The sequence below is a fragment of the Vicugna pacos genome, chromosome 9, assembly GCF_048564905.1.
Source record: "Vicugna pacos chromosome 9, VicPac4, whole genome shotgun sequence".
NCBI lineage: Eukaryota > Metazoa > Chordata > Mammalia > Artiodactyla > Camelidae > Vicugna > Vicugna pacos.
This window is the reverse complement of record NC_132995.1, coordinates 72,074,099-72,085,993: the sequence shown is the minus strand read 5'-3', so window position 1 is coordinate 72,085,993 and position 11,895 is coordinate 72,074,099. Positions and strand designations below refer to the sequence as shown.

Here is an 11,895-nt window from a genome sequence, read left to right as displayed (position 1 = left end):
TAACTTGTAGGCTTCATTTTGGCTCCCTGCAGACTCCCATGCATCACATTGCTTGAAATAAGGACTGTATGAATGGGAGCTTCACCTGGAGCGGTAATGGAGACGCTCTAATGTTCTTGGCAGGTGCTTGCAGTAGAGTTTGCTTATCATTAAATATAAATCAGTCATTGCCTGATACCCTGGACAGTGATGGGCACCAGAAGCCCACAGGAGATTGCTGACCATAGGAGAGGCTAGAGTTCATGCAAATACCCAGCTACTGCCTCCTTGGCTGATTTTATATGGAACTGAGATGACTTAAGAGAGAAAGAAGACAATGTTCACAGTCTAGCTGAATGTTCACCAGATCTCCACACAATTCTACACAAGCAGCGCAGCTGCGGGAGGGGAGCCCCAATGCTGGGAGAGCAAAGCAGTCCGTGGGAGCCCTCGCGGACCTCAGGATGCAGCTTCTCCCCATTGTCTGAAGGCTCTCTCTTCTCCGTTACTGTCTGGCTCTCTTTATCTCCAACATGTTTAAAGACATAGACCAGCAGACAAGAAACATTAGACTCATGAAGGCAACTGGTGGGGAAAATATATGCATATAAATAAATACATGAATTCATAATCCAAACTGGATCTGTTGTAGAGAGCTCTAAGTCAAGTAGTCCAAAAGGAAGAGACAGAACAGAACAAGGAAAAGCCCATGACCTTTGTCAGTAACCAGAGGGCACGTGGTGAGGATCAGCCCCGCCAGCAGGACGGCAGTGTGGCCAAGGCTCTGGGTGCCAGGGGGTAAGAGCCTTGGGAAGGGAGGTGCTGTGCCTAAAAGCAATGATTTATTTCAAGTCCATGAACACAGGCGAGCCAGCAGGTGCCATGGTGTCCCCAGTACAATCAGCTGCAGCACGTCACTGGAAGGAAGGGGAAAGTTCACCATTCTGCCCACAGAGTAACAGGATCGTCATTTGCTATCAGATCTAAAGCACTGGGACCAACGACTGTGTCTGTAGAGACAGTGAAGCACGGTAGGCAAGTGTGCAGGCTTTGTGAGCACATATACCTGGACTGGAATGTCGTTTTTGCTTTTACTAGCTTGGGAACTTGGACAACTTTCCAGACCTCCCTCAGTCTTACTTTTATCAGCAGGAAAAAAGAGAATAAGGGTTTCAAACCCTACATGGATTGTCGTAAGGGTTAAAGTAGGTAACGCACAAAGCTCTCAAAACAATACTACGGAACAACCTGCTGGAAATACTTTTATTATTGTACCATGGTAGTTATTAATTCTACATTTCTTTGGGCAAATAACCTTGAAGTCATGAGCAGACCTCTCAGCTTTGTGTTACAAGATGACCACATACACCACTGAATGGTAGAAGCAGAATTTAGTCAGGCTGCCCCTCAGTGGGTACAGTCTAGAGGCGTCCTCGGCCCCCCGGAATTACATGGCTCATCTCAATGCCGAGTCATGGAACGACAGGACCAGGGAAGAGGAAGTTCACTGGAATGAAGGAATTCTTGAGGTGGGAGTGGGAATGTCTACAGGAAGTATAAGAAGGTTCCCAAGATAAGAAATGGTGGTATTTACGACCATGACACAAGAGTTAAGAAATCAGATGAAAGGAGATTTTATGTCCCAAAGAATCTGAAACACCTTCATTGTCACAAAGGCAGGTAGGGGATGTTGCATCTTTCTTCATAGCCTTTAGCATCTCTAGACAGGGTAGGAGAGGGGATTCATATTTTATAAACTCCAGAGTACACATTCTAATGAATAAAAAGTGTCTTTGTCTGCTTTTTTTTTTTTTTGACATCCTTCAAGTAGTAAATAAAGTACTTAAAACTCATTGGATTAAGTTCTGATGAGCCTAGAAGTGCTAACAAGAAAGGAGGAAGACATGATATCATACAGAGTTATAGATCTGATTTCTGTGTCTGGAAATTCATATAAATTTGTTTTTGTCGCACTGATTTTGATAACCTGCCATAAAACTTTTGTTAATGCTAAGAGGAAAGACATAGCTAACGCTATAAATTCACTTAGATATCTCTGCCTTACATATTTTGGTAGCAAATTAAATTTATCACTTCATTATCCTTTCCTGGCAGTGGGAAGTTGTAGACTTTAATGGAAGGTGCCAGGGTTGCTAACAGAATCTTCTCGTCACAGACGAAGGAAATGTAGACGCGACACTCACAAAGGTTTGACGGGGGTTATGCTAAAAGACAACCGCGCCCCAAAGCACAAGCTAAGCATGACGCCTGAGCCCTATCAGGGAACGGGATTAATGACCTAGCCGATTTGTAACCCTTTCTCCACTATGAATAAAAAATGCAGCAATTCTCACAAGTGATCACTTGGCCACCGCCACTGCCTGGCGCAGACTGGAAGTAACGAGGACATTTGCAGAGAGCTTGGAGTACTGTATGCACCTCTCCGGACGGACGTAGCTCCTCTGTCTCTTCCCAACTGCTCCTAATCTCCCAGTTTGAGAAGGACACTTGCTCCTTCCTGCTTCTGTAACTCCGATATCCTAACAGCAGTTATGCTGAAAGGAGATGTAGTTAAGTGGTTAACTGCACAGTTTTTCCAATAAACAGAACTAGGTTTGCATTTTGCTTCCACTAGCAATAAGTAAACCTCTTCAAGCCTCAGTTTCTACCTTTCTAAAAACGAGGGTATATATACGTATATGTGTAAATAATTATGTAAAGCATTTTTAAAGGGTTTATTACTATTATCTCATTTTTTATTATATTTTTTGCAATTGACCAGCCCTTGATGATACAGGCTTTATCTTGTTCATCACCCCATCTGTTGTCTCCCACACTGCCTGGTATGTAACAGATACTCAATATTGGTGGAATGAATAGATATATATTTCAATGATTAAAAGCCAAACCCAAATAAAAGCTTCTGAGCTAGGCAGAGAGATGTAAAATAAATTCTAATTAGTACCCAAAGTCAGATCTGTCACAAAAGTTATGAGTTCAGAAAAGATATGTGCTATTTGTTCCCAGCCATAATTTTTTTTCGGAGATGAGTCTTAGATAATAGGAGGCACAGAAGCAAAAGCTTGCAGGGAAAAATACCAGAATCAAAATATAGTTTTGAAGTCTTTGCAACTTTGCCACTGTAACGCCCCACACAACGCACAAAATGTACCTGTGAATGGAAATTCACCCTCGAGAGTCTTGTCTTTACTCCTCTGTTATCTTTTTATTATCCATTAAAAATAGTGCTCTTACAAGACAAAATGTCATTGCATATATTAAAGCATTTGAGAGGTATTTGGCATAAAGTTCCCAGACAAATGCCCACCGGGTTTGTTTGTGTAAGAGTGGGTAGGACATTAGGGCAAAAGAGCCCAGCCCTGCATGTAACACTCTTTCAGCAATCAATTCAAGGTTCTGTTCTGGGAGCTGTGGCCTCGGGCAAGGCCAGCTTTTGTTAACAGAAGCTGCAGGCGCTGGCTGATCCTACAAAGCAAAGCAAGTTGAAGGCCTACCAAAGGACCTAATCAAATTTTCCATGTTAAGAAGCAGTTTCTCATTTGCATTGTGGGGCCACGTCCCTTACCCGTGTCGTTCTGCAGGGAGCCAGATGTCCCCCTCCTTGACTTCTAAGCCCTGGCCAGCGGTCCTGATGCACCAGGCCTGGCGTGTCGCACAAGTCGGCAGAGGGAAATGCATTTGTTTACGCCCCTAGCCGTCCATCTTCTTTAAGCAAGTTTCCAACCAAGATTGTTATCTAGGTATCAGTTATTCTTTTCCAGTGGCTAAATTCCTAAGGTTTTAGTTCCCAAAGGCTACCTGATTAAAAGTAATTTGGACATAAAAAATGTCTTTACTATTCCTTATATGACATGTCTTACTTTGTCCCTCGAGACATTATCGAATGCTTGTCCTCTAGTTTCTTTCAGAGTTAGCTGTGTACTTTTTAAAAACAAAATGAACTTATGTATCTTTATACACAGTAAAATGCTCAGATTATACGTATATAGGTCAGAGGAATTTGGAAAAATAAATACATCCATGAAATTATGATCCTAAACAAGGTAGAAGACACTTCCATCACTCCAAAAATTTTCCTTGTGCCTTCTTTCAGTCAATTTCCACTTATCGCTGTTGTGATTTCTAACAACATAGATTTATTTTCCCCATATTAAAGCCCACATGCATGGAATTATTCAGTAAGTACTCTTTTGTGTCTGGCTCCTTTCCTTTAACATCATGTTTTTGAAGTTCATCTCTTTCAAACTTCATGGAAGCATGTTTTTACTTCTCTTGGGTAAATACCAGGGATAGAATTGCTGGGTCTCATTAGAAAGTGCTAGACTTTCCCCAAGGGGCCGTAGCATCGCATATTCCCGTGGGCCAAGCACAGCAGTCTAGCTGCTTCATATTCTTGCCAACATTTGATGCTGTCACTCTTTTTATTTTTAGCCATTATAGTGGGTGGGATCTATTTTGGTGCTTGGTCACACTTTCTAATGTCATCTAAGACTTCCCCCTGTTTTTCTTTACCCAGGTTTGTCAGCTCTTACCCAGTGGCATCCTTCACTTCGGAGAGTACCATGCCTAACCACCAACCAGGCCACCTAAACTGTGGCCATGTGCAAGGACACCTATGTGATGGGATATGAGTTGGTGATGACAAAAGATGCATCTACTGAAACGTTTCCTGGACCAACTCCTGCTAAGCTTCCTTTGGGTTTCCCAGGAGGGGCAGAATGAACTACATCGACAAAGCATTGCAGACAGATTCTCAGAATCTTGATGAATTAATTAAAAGAGTTCTGCTCGATTTTGATACCAAAGAACTAACAGAGGAAGGGCCCCCCTTCCCTATAGACAATGGAGTGGGGCTATAGAATATGACTCTGCCTTTTTTCTTTTATTCAGCTGCCACCTTCTCTAGGCCTGGGCTCTGACCTAACCAGTTAACGCATTCCTCCTTAGCCCACGGAAATTATACTTGAAGCTCATTAGAATCAAGTGCATCTCTTATTAATTGGTTCAAAGTGGAAAAACCCACCATTTTTCATATAATGTAGGCTAAATAAAATTTTTAAACACAGTGCAAATCAACTGAACTGTCCTTTCATGTTGCATCCTTCAACTGCTGAATACTCTCCGCATCATCTCACAGAAGCGTGGTTTGATGTGAGAACACCCACGGCCGTCTGGAGCACGTTTCCCCTGTGCTTGACTTCCAGCTCATCGCAGCTCTCAGGCGTCCTCGCAGCAGTCCTGTGACACGTCGGAAGGTTGCTGAACAAACATCGGTGAAGCCTATGTCTTGAGCACCGTCAATCTCAGCTGAAAATGTTTCAGCTTTCTTAGCATCAACACTAGAAGAATTTAATTAACCCAGTGAAACTTTCAAAATGATAGTTAATGCATGTAAGAAATGAGAAATCAGAAAAGTGGGGGGAGAGTGGGGACGTGCTTAACCTCCCACCACGAAGCCTCGCTGCTCCGTGCAGCCTCCCAGATTTCGCCATGGAACATCTGACTTGCTCTACGGCCCCTACAGAGAGGGAGAAGGTGGAGGTGGCAACTATCGCTGTCACACTCCCCCGGTCCCCAGACAAGGTCAGCTCCCAGCCTCTAATCAGCTCCCATCCAGCTGCTCTCCTGTGTTTAGCAGGTGGGGCTCGGCGCCCAAGGTCAGGAGAGTGCTGCTGGCAGGGACGCGGTTTTGTGCCCACTGCGGCTACTACATTAAGGAAGCAGCTGGTGAGATAATGCGTGCCAAAGTGCTCTGTAAATTATAAAGTGCTTATGTCATTGTCAGGGATAATCACCACCGTTGTCTGATTCCTGGGTTGCAGGGAAGAGCACCGAACCGGGCTGCTGGGTGGCAAAGTCCACCAGATAGCTGGGTAGATGGGTGTGTGGGGTCCCCAGGGGGGTCTCGGGGGAGAGCAGAAATCTGGATATAACCACAAGGAGAGTAAAACGGGCTTCATGGGGCTGATGAGCACACACGGTAACACAAGAGCCATGAACATGGAGATGCGAGTATTTACAGACGCCCCCAAAAAGGTGGGGGGATCCTGAAAGGTTAAGCCCGAGAAGGTTCTCTTCAGACACCGAAATACTGTTCGTCCCCAGACCTCTGCCACACTTTCTACCTTAACTTGGGGCTATTCTTCCCACACTTACCAGACCTTAATTTCAGATTATTTTGGAAAACATTCTCAAACTCCTACCGTTCCTGCCATCCTGTGCCTGTCTCTGTATCACTGCAAGTAGCACGTGTATTGTATAAATAACTCCTTAACTGTCTGATTTCCACACTAGTCTGTGAACTTTTCAGGGAAGGCAGAGTTGTATTATGAATACTTGCCTGTTGAATGCCTGGCACATAGTAGGTGCCAGCAATTGTTTGCTTAATAAAAAGTAAGGGAGAAACCAGGAGAAATGAGTGCTCAGAAATCAAAGAAGAAACTCCACACAGGACGAAGTGATCCACTGTTGAATGAACAAGATCCAGCAAAGACAAGACTGGGGAGTTACTGCATTTGGAGATCACTAAATCACATCATTTTAACAGGAGCAGTTTTAGTGATTTTGGGGGGTGGGACGGTTAGACATCTAATTTTGATGGGGTGAAGACAGAAAAGCAAGGAAGGAATGAGAGACACGGAGTAGAGACAATGTGTTCTGGAACCTGACCTGTGAAAGGAAGAAGAAACTCAGACCCTGTTCTTTCTTTTTCTCAGCACTCCTCTGGGGTACCGCTGCTCTCCCAAGTCCTCAGAGGAGGAGATGGTGGCTGAGAAAACACATGCAAGCTGCCCAGGGCCTTGCTACCAGCAGGACAGCAGCTACGGGAAGGGCGCGCATTCTGCTCAGCTTCCTCCGCTGGGTTAGGCCAGTGGTTGGGTATCTTCACAGTAATTCATTGACAACGAAGTACAAAGCAGGACTAAATGTCTTCGCTGTACGGTTTGGAAGGAAAGGCTATCTGGTATCTTCAGGCATTTTGCCAAGGGACCAGACCCGGGGTGGAGTGACCTAATGGGAAACTGCATTATGGAACCAGCGGCCAGCACACGGGGAGAGGTGCGAAATGGGAAGGAAAGATCACTAAAGGTGAGCTCTTCCATTTTGCAATTTTTCAAAGGGCTACAGAGCTGTCAGTCCTCTGGCAACAGCTACAAGTTATTTGCAATTCTGTATTAATCCTCACCGGCTGGTTGTACTCTGGTACTAATCACCCCTGAAATGTCAGCGACTTAACACAATAAAAGTTGATTTCTAACTCGTAAAAAAAAGCCTGTTGTGTCTCTGGATGTCCTCGATGCGGTGTCTCTGCCATCTAGGCCGTCCATTTAACGCTGCCACTTTCTTAATATGAGACTTTACTGCTGGCTGTGACAAAGGAAGGGAATACAGAGACTCCAAGGCTGGCTCTTAAACGCTTCAGCTCAGAATCACCGCCACACTCCACTCTGCGTCACCTAAAGCAAGTCATCGAGTCACACAGAACATCCTAGAGGCAAGGAGACTTACTGCTCCTTCAGAACCAGAAAGCGCCAGTGAGCACCACGCACGCTGACCGCAAACTCCGAAGGCATGAACACAGGAGGCTAACCTCGCGGGCTGGTTCTGTATCTCAGGGAGGACTGTGTGCTGCAGTACTGGAATAATTCTGTTTTCTTACCCCAAGTGCCATATGTTTACTTTCATTAGTCTCACTTATGACCTACATTAAATGTAAAGAGGCATTTAGGCAACGTTTGGTAACACTTAGGTTCCAAGAGATAACCAGCTTGACAGCTCTGAAGTGATGCATGGCACTCCATGGCTCTGCTGGCCTGGACACGCGCAGAGAATTACTGCCAGCAGGGGGTACAGAGAAGGTTCTACAGCTGAGATGAAATGAGGTAAAACTGATAAGCAGGGAGACAAGAAAAATTACTTCAAAACATACGGCAACAAAGGTGCAAATGGCACGGTCTTGCCGTGGTTTGCCGTTTGCCGGGAATCGCCCACCGCAGCCCAGCCTGGTGTGAGGAGCTGGGGGTGAGGCCGCAGGGCACCTCCAGTCTACGGGGAGGCGACTCCACCAACAGAGCCCGAAGCTGCCAGTCAAAGGATTTGCGATGCAGCGTCAGTCACGCTCTCTGCGCAGCTCGTAGGCACATTTTCTCAAACACATATCTAGGGGTCACCTGTGGCCATGAAGCACGGACTAAATGAGGGCATGGATTTTGGACACTGATAAGATTGCTTTCAAATATCTATACGGCGTGAAACAGAGGGGATATTTGGCAATCAGCTGGTTGATTAGATCCATTTGGGCAACGAAACAAAGCAACGAGGTTTCTAGGAGAGGAGGGAAAGGGGAGAGTTTATTTCATCTGGATTTCTCAATGGTTTTAGTTACTCGGGACATTGCCAATTACTCAGTGCAATTGAAGATATCTTGGCCTATCCATCCGAAACTTTCAAGGTTTTGGTACAGCTATCCCATAGCAGTTACAATGCGTAAAACTTGAAAGGTAAAAAGCACAAAAACAAAACCAAAAAGCTATGGTTGTCTTGTTTGATTGTTTTGGCTGGGGAACGGGGGTTAAGCCGATCTCTCTTTTACACTTCAAATAGCAGACATTTGATTTTTTTCCTCAAATGTTAAATTGGGATAAATTGGCATAAAGCTGAATATAATTAGAATTTCTGTTGACTCTTTGCATTATCAAAATGACTCCTTTGACTCCTCTAATTACCAGAAAATTCTATCTTTTATCTAGCACTCCCTTTATTCAAGTGGGCAGATGAGCTTAAACAGAGATATAACACGTACCTGTTTTTTCTCGGAGAGAGTCTCAGGGGCATAGCTCAGAATTACAGAGAGATATTTTGCTTTACTCCATAAAATCAGGATCAGGAACAAAGCTAACTGGTTTGCAATAAATGTTCACTGATTTTGTGGAGCTCTTAGGCGGGAGGATAGGGGATGAGTTCAAGGATAGTATTTGAATTCAAATTCTATCTTACATGCTTATAGTAAGGGCTTCTTTATAAATCCTCAGTCCCTATCCAGAACAAGAAGAATCCTATTTTTTTCCCCTGGCTTAAAAGTAACATCAGAATGAATGTGGTAAGTTGTGTTGAAGATGAAAAGCACTTTTACACAAGTTCTAAGTATATAGTTAATATTAATGAGGTGCATTCTGATTAAAGTAGTATATTTGATGAAGTATGAGGAATTCTACTTAACCACTTACTTTCATGACAGTGACAAGGGGAATAATTTCATTTGTACTTGGCAATTAGATATCAATTTTATGAGCGAGAAGAAATAGGGAACCATACTTCTTAAAAGCATGATGGAAAGCTAGCAAAAAAAGAAAAATATTTACTTCAGGTATACAATAAGGGACTGCAAGGAGGCGGTAACAACAGTTAGAAATTCAAGAGCTGCTAGCTGCCCAAATTCCTAAACCAGGCAAGCCGTCCGTGCTCCACACCTGGGAAGTGGAAAGCCGCGCTCTACAACATCTTGCCCCATGTCTGTACCCATGCAGGCACTGCCAGCGGATCTCACCTACCTCTGTGAGCTTGGCTTTGAGTTCGAATTCTCCTCTACAAAGTGCTCCCAGCAACTGCTGCCAATGATCAGTGCTGCCCTGTGCGATAAGCCCTCTTGCCCCCGAGATGGCAGAGGAAACAAGCTGGGACGTCTTATAGGGGCACAGACCATTCTGGTTAGAAGCAATGCAAAACGGCCTCTGTCCGTAACATGAGAGACTTCCACCAGCATCTCCCCCCCCAACGGTTTATGTTACATTCTGACATTGTTACTCTGATTTGGCAGCAGCAGGAGTAAGCCCCTCCCTTCTACCTACCTGAGGACCAGCGATGAACCACTCATGCCAGTTTACTGCCCAGATCCCAAATTAACAGACTGATCTCCATTTTACATGGAAGACAAACACTTCTGAATTGTTCACGAGCTTTTTGTGGGAGTGAAAGGGAGGGCGTCAAAGGACAAAGATGCCAGCTTTTAAGCAGATCAAGCAAAACTAACACAGTAAGATCATGACATCAACAGAAGGCCAGGAGAATGTATAAAAATAACATGCAAGTATCAACTAGCACATCGACACGAACGATAGAAGAAGTCAACTCATAAAGCATTGCTGAAATGTTTATGTTTATCCTAATATTATTCATATATTTTGGATACCAATGTATCACATATTTAATTACCTCCAGTCTATCTACCTACCTACCTACCTAGCAATCTAGCCAACTGTGGAAGGATTAATTATAACAATAACTGTCAACAGCAGCTGCTGTGTGCTATACACTTCACGTATGTGATTTTCAACCCTCACAGAACATTTGTGAAATAGAAATGAATATCTCGCTTTGTCATTTCAGAAAAGGAGGATTGTAGGATTTACGTAGCTGGCCCAGGACTGATCCAGGATTCAAACCCAGATCTGCTGGACTCCAAACAGTGTTCCTTTTACTACAGCATGAGATGATGAGACATTCAGAACGACGAGAGGGGGCTATCCAAAACTTACCCAACTTTTTCTGCTTCTTAGTAGGAATAACCACCATTTATAAACAGGCGCCGGTCCTATTCTTAAAAGATACCCAGCACTGCAGCATTCCACCTAAGATATTACATAAACCATCTGATGACATTTAGGGATGCGGATAAATCCTGGTAATATCTATGTAGCAGACTCTAACTTGGTAGTTTTGAAAAGTTTGAACTTCCAGGAACTGGTGCTTTGTTTTTTTTCTATGTCCTATGAAATGAACTAATACAATAAAAAAAAAATTTAGCCTCATGCAATCTGGTGGTGGGGAGGAGGGAGAGAGAATGACTGGAAAAGTGCAGAAGGGAATCTTGGAGGTGCTGGCAATGTTCTGTGTCTTGACAGAAGTAAGGATGTCATGGGTGTATCGTTTGTCAAAACTCATCAAATGGTTCATTTAAGAACTGTGCATTTTTTCTTTATGTAAATTATACCTCAATTTGGAAAAATAAAATGCACGGAAACATAAGTAGCACGAAGACATCAAACTTTTCAAGTTGGGGGTCGGCAGGGGATCCCACTCTCCTCTTCTGAGACTGCTACTAGGATTTCGTAATGGTCATGCTCATGGTTTACACACACCTGGTGGACACTGACTTGCCCTCTGTGTTGGATACCAGGCCAGAGACAAATAAAACACAGACGTCTACATTTAAAACACCACAACCAGACGGCAGTAGTTTTATACAGTCACACTGCTTTTGGTTTTAAAAACGTGAGAATGATGCATCCGGTCAGGTGGATGCTCCGATTTTGGTTTCTATCACCAAAACAAAGCCTTGTATTACGCGTCACTATTCAAGCACCATGACCGCTTTCCTGCTCTTATCCTAATGCAGGCTTCTTAATGAGTACCCATTATGTTCACTTATTAATATGACTGATATGTAGTTCATCATATTTTAATGCCCCTGAAAGTCATTTGGCACGTTTACTGTTTTTCTTCTGAAATGCCTACTCTTCTTGAAAGGGCCTGGCTGGAGTTTTCATTATAATTGTCTTTCTTTTTTTCCTTCTAAATAAGGACACCACAGATAGTTTGTGAAGCTCAATTCTATGAACATGTAGCATTGCACTAGGTGCTTGAAAAGTCAAGTACAAATAAGACATGATCTCTGTTTTCAAGCCGCTCATGATGAGCTCAGGGATGGACAAGAAGACGTGTAACTAGAAGACCAGGTTGTAACTGCAAGACCAGTTATAGGAGAAAGGAGGGGCTCTGTATTCCCAGAGGGAGGGGAGGAGACTCACAGATGGCTTCACAAAGGAAGTGCCAGGATGGAGATGGACCTTAGAGAGATGAGTGAGCCACACGTCATCCAGCAGTTCAGTCCCCACG

General features: G+C 43.8%; 1 protein-coding gene across 1 annotated transcript in view; it reads right to left on the bottom strand.

The window, feature by feature from the left end:
* DPYD (dihydropyrimidine dehydrogenase) overlaps positions 1-11,895 on the bottom strand; it is a 722,107-nt gene that overhangs the window by 87,368 nt on the left and 622,844 nt on the right. The window lies entirely within an intron of this gene.